Here is a 5,787-nt window from a genome sequence, read left to right on the forward strand (position 1 = left end):
TTTGTTTAAAGATGGGTGAAGTACCTTTATGATTACACATACGTATCTGTGTGTGTGTACTTAAGGAAACAGAGGTAAAAAAAATCCAAAGCATTCTCAAAAATATGATATAAACATGGTTAAAGAAGCTTAACTCATAAACAGAATTAGAATGACTTTTTTCCCTTCACAGAGATGTGTGGATTATATTACCATAATTCTCTATTGGGATATAAAGAAAGTCTTTAACAAGATGTAGTTGGCACTTCACTGTAGAAGTGGCATTACAGTATCTGAAGCTGCTGCCCACATAGGTCACTTACTTTCCTTATCTGTAAGAAGCTACTACCTCTAACTATGGTTACCAGTCAGGAAATCAGTATTTTTTTTCCCTTAAGCACCTACTATGTGCCAGATACTATGCTAAGCACAGAAAACACAAGGGAAGCAAAAGACAATCCCTGTGCTTAAGGAACTTACAATCTAATGGAAGAGACAACAAACAAAGAAATTTGAACAAACAAGCTATGTAAAGGCTTAATAGGAAATAATTAAATTATATTAGAATTAAGAGAAGTTGTGAAAGTCTTCCTGTAGAAGATGGGATTTTAGTTTTGACTCAAGCCAGGAAAATCAAAAGGCAGAGAGGAGAAAGGCATTGCAAGCATTTTGGGCAGATAGACTGACAATGCCTAGAGATGAAAGATGAAGTTTCACACTGGAAGAACAGCAAGGAGGCCAGTGTCAATGGATGGGTGTTAATGACTACCAGAACTTCCATTCACTTCTGATGAAACCTTTTCTGGGAACTTTGGATATCCCAAACTCTCAAGGTCACCTAGACACAACTGTCTTGGAATATCCATTTACTTACCATCAGGAAAGAATAAACACAAAGAAACAGAAGCATGCAGGTGCTCAGATCTGTAATGTGGAGAAGGGGGGCAAGAGTTTTGTCCTCTCTCCCAATAGCTCTCAAATCTTGGTCAACATGATCTATTCATTTATACTTCAAAGGAAAAACTTCTGTAGGATTCAGCAATCCTTCAATCAATCAATCAATATTGATTAAGTATTTTCTATATGCCAGACACTGTGCTAAACATTGGAGATACAAAAAGGGGCAAAAGACAATCCCTGTCCTCAAGGAGTTTACAATCTAATGGCTGCAAAAATAAGCAAACAAATCTATACAAAGCAAGCTATATATAGGATAAATAGTAAATAATTAACAGAGGCGAGGAATAAAGAGTTGTTGGGGAAAGCTTCCTATAGAATGGGGTATATTAATTGGGACTTAAAGGAAGGCAGAAAGGTCAGTAGTTGGAGCAGAGGAGGGAGAGCATCCCAGTCATGGGGGACAGCCAGAGAGAATGCCTGGGGCTGAGAGATGGAGTGTCTTGTTAGTAGAACACCCAGGAGGCCAAAGTCACTGGATCGAAGAGTATATGTCAGAGAGAAAGGTGTAAGTCATCAGTTCTTCTGACTCCAAACCAATTAAAAGATTTTTTTTGTCATAGCATAAACCCCTGAGTAACATTCTCTTAGAATGAAATTAGTCAGGAAATTTATCTGTGCATGTTTCAAGGCCTAGTCCTCATAGGCAAATCTAACCATGTCATATACTAAATGGGATAGATGTAGGAGACAAATTTAGCTAAGCAAGCGGCTAGAGATGCAGAAGACTTCTGGTTTTTGTTATACAATTTATCTCACTTAAAGTCAGAATTTCATATGGCATAAATCTCAGTATTTTGAATTTTAAAACTCTTGACTCTTTCTTTTATTTTTCTCTTTGAAATTTATTTTAATTGATCATAGGTTCTAGTAAATATAAAAGCAAAATTCATTCTTGCCACATGGCAATTTCTCTTGTTTTATTATTAAAGTATATTCCATGTGTTCCATATACATAGTATTTTCCATGAGAGGAAGCATTTGATAGAGGGCTAGATTAAACTTTTTGTAGATCTGGTTTCAAATTCTGTCTCTTAGAGTATTTCCAAATTCCCATTAGATAATCATCTTGAGAATTTGGGAATGAAAAATCAGGATTTGGGGAAACTCCCAAAATCATGTTATTCTCTATTTCTTGTAGCATTACATTTATGATTTTAAATTATATTGAGTGACCATACAGCAGGGTAATACTAAGAAAGTTTTAGAGGTTTTCCTGAAGTATACACAGAGATATGTATGTATAATCATAAATGTACTGCTGTTAATCATTATTACAAATTAATATGTTGTGGCAATGATTTAAACATATCTGGCAATGAGTTAGCTGATTTCCTTTTTCTTTCTAAAAATACATCCATCTGGTGTCTGTGGTGGAGTCAGAGAGAGCAAGAGAAGGTCCGAGTCTGGGCCTGATGGTTAGAGTGCTTAGAGTCATATGTGGGAGTTATAAGTTGCAGCTGACTTAGGAGATTCAGGAGCCAAGGGGATCAGGTTGAGCTTAGCGGGGATTGATGGAGGCAGAAACCAAAATTCTCCCCCTGGAAAACACATTAGTCCTTTTAGACATTTTCTTAAAAGAGGGGCATGTCTATAGATTGCCAACTTGGACCCCAAGATTACAGAGTTCCATTTTGGATATTTGGAAAAATAAAGCAATTTGACTCTCTTTTCCACAAATCTGGTGCTTTGGAAGGACAGCCTTGAGAATGCCATTGTTTTTTTTTCAACTCTGAAACCAAAAGGGAAGCAGATCAAGTGATCCAGTGTCTCAATGGCAAACTGGCCCTGTCTGCACTAGTGGTGTGATGGGCCCATGCCCACATGGAGAAATATTATCATCATAAAAATGACAAAATCCTTCCAATCAGTCTGGAGTCACCATCTAGCACTGAATCCACTCAGTTCAACTTAAGTGTCTGTGAAAAGATAAAGCAATTGAAACCGAACTGAAAATGGAGGCCTAAAAACCCTGATGCCGAACATTCAGCAGCCCTTGTCTAGTCTTACTTTAAATCGCTAGATTAAGAAAAAAAGAACAATTTTTTACTCCAGAACTGTTTGAAAGTCTCAAAGATGATGTTTGGGAAGAATTGTAAGAGCAAATAAAACAACTTTATACACCTAAAATCCTCTGCCTTTGTGCGTTGTAGATTTAAGTGGTACTATCTGAGAGCACAATGAGGTTAATATTCTGAAACAAGACATTTCAACTTTTCTTAAGGCTATTCTTTGTCTGAAATATGTACAGGATTAAAAACCATCCAGATTAAATTGGATTGTATCCAGAGCTCTTTCTTTGCACAGGGATACTATAGTTGACTGGGCTGTTTGCATTTTGTGAGTCCAATAATTTTATTTAGTATACCAAAGAGAATTGGCTGTTTTAAAGTAGAAAATGAAATGTGTTAAAGTATTCATTTTTAAATGTAGTAGAGGTAGTGTGGGAAAAAATGTGTATTTCCGTTTGCCTAAATTCTTTCAATACCTAAGAGTAGTGGGAGGGGTAGGTGGTGAGAGGTGACCAGGGACCGTTTTTGTAGTTCTATTTTTTAATATGTTCATAAGGTGTCTCTAGAGTTTTACAGTATGGAAATGTCTCAGATTAGGAATGAAAAAGGAAAGTTCCTTGAGGGAAGAGAGAAGGTCCTTAATCTACTTAAGCATTCCTTTCCTCACATTTGATATTCCAGATAGGAAGTTATAAAAGGGGATAAATCTATGGAGGCCTATGATACTTCTTCACCAAGAGAACAATTCAGTCATGAAAACCTTTTGTCATGCTGGGGATACATCTTTTTAAAAAATATTATTCAGCAAGATGAACTAGTGAACCTGTAAGCACATTAATGCTAAACTTTTAGAAATTAGAAGTATGCCAGGGGAGTTTTATAGCACGAGAATGCCTTCTGCAGAACTATGTTTTGGCCAATTCATCAGCGATAAAATGAAATTGTTCTTTGAGCAAACATGAAAGCCAGTTGCCCTTGTCAAATACCTGTTCTAATCTGTCTCTCTTACCTAATTCAGTAGAGCAGATTTAGTTGTTTTGGGGAGGGGGGGAAGGGAATGAGGGTTGGGATATGGAAAGTGAATGGAGTAGGATTATATAGTTTTGAGTCAATAGTAATTTAGGAATTTTCTTTGAAAAGAAAAATTATATGATTGTTAAAATTTGCTATATTAATCTGAATAATCTGTACTTTTCCCTCCAAATCTAGAATGCAGCCTATAGTCCAGGTTTTTTTTTTTGTTTGTTTGTTTGTTTTTTGTTTTTCTTTTTAGTTAGAGCAAATCTCTTTTTAGGAGAGATGTGTATATTCTGGAAAATATAATGATTTTTCATATATAGAGCCTATTTTCTTGTTTTCTATGTTATTCTGCTTTGGAAAGCCTACAAGGTAAAAGATAGAAAGGTGAATAATCATGAAGGCAATAGGGATGTTGTTTCTGCCAGCACAATTTGATTTCTTTAGGGTGAATTGAGGCCAAGTGTTTCATTGGGTAGATATTTCACTCCTCTAAGTCACTGATTTATTCTGGGTGATGCCTAAGCTTATAGTCAAGTCATTTCCCCTTTTTTTCTTTGTAATAAAACATGTTCTTTCTCTAAAGCAACACAAGCTTTCCTATATTCTGTATTTGTTGAAAGAAAGTTTTTTGGCTGTTTCTCTGCATCATGATATAGTTTCAGGAAGTATTATATTTAAAACAACCTTGTATAGTAGGGTTTTTTATTGCTTCCTGGTTAAGTGTCTCTCTTGAGCTGTCTTTGGGTAGGACAAATTGGCAGTTAAGTGAAGATATCTCTGACAAAAGTGGTAACCCTTCCTATTCAGAGAAATAGGAAGGCTTGCCTGACCATTGCTTTATGGATGGTATCCCCAGCAGGTTTGGGATGGTGTAGGGTTTATTTAGTACAAACCAACCTCCTATTTGAATGGGAATTTTGAAAATATGAGTTTGAATTTTATAGAGCTGTTTCTTTTAAAAAGTAGACCTATTTATTTCTATTGAAGAAAACATTATGCTTTGTAGCAACTCATTTCTCTATGTGAATAAATGTGAGAAAATTTAAAAAAATACATCCAACATTCTTCAAGCTCTTTGCTCATTATTATAGATATCTAAAAAATCATTAAGTTAATAAGGAATATTAGGTTCAGTAACATTTATGAAGAATTCTAGCCTAGAAAGACTATTCCAACAGTAGAAAATAATTGGGTACTATACGTTGTCAATTGAGCGGCAACATGGACTATTGGAGAGAGGGCTGAATCAAGAAACAGGTTTTAAAATCCCACCCAAGACACTTAACAGCATTTTGGTCATGGGAAAATTACCAGATTTTTTCATTTGTGAAATAGGAAGATAATATTTGTTTCACCAATCTTGCAGGGTTGCTGTGAGCCAATCAGTTTGGAGAATTTAAAGTGCTCTATACATATGAGTTTTATAATAATTTAAAGGATCCATAGAAATTAGCCATCACTTACTATTATCACTTCAAAGAACAAATATAAAACTCTCATTGCCATCCAAAGGTTTTCATAACCTGTCCCCTTCTTATCATTTCAATCATCTTAAATTTTGTTCCTTATCACATACTCTATAATCCAGCAACTCTGGTCTGGTTAAGAGTTCCTTACACACAAAGGTCAATCTCAAATTTATAGACTGTTGCCCATGCGTGGAATTCTCTTTTCACTTACTCTACTCCTTAAGTGACTTTTTTTTCAAGACTCAGCTCAAAGGCCGCTATCCACAGAAGGTGTTTTCTGACACACCCTATTCTCTAGCTGCTGATGCCTTCCCTTTTCCAAAAGGGCCTATATCTTTTATTTACCTAGT

General features: G+C 35.6%; 1 pseudogene; it reads left to right on the forward strand.

Moving 5' to 3' along the window:
• Positions 1-2,450: 2,450 nt before the first annotated feature.
• On the forward strand, positions 2,451-3,016 carry LOC138158429 (probable RNA-binding protein 18 pseudogene; annotated as a pseudogene).
• The last annotated feature ends 2,771 nt before the right edge of the window (positions 3,017-5,787 follow it).

The sequence above is a fragment of the Petaurus breviceps genome, unplaced genomic scaffold (assembly GCF_028583685.1).
Source record: "Petaurus breviceps papuanus isolate PSGF00001 unplaced genomic scaffold, PetGlider_PUasm1.0 174, whole genome shotgun sequence".
Lineage (NCBI taxonomy): Eukaryota > Metazoa > Chordata > Mammalia > Diprotodontia > Petauridae > Petaurus > Petaurus breviceps.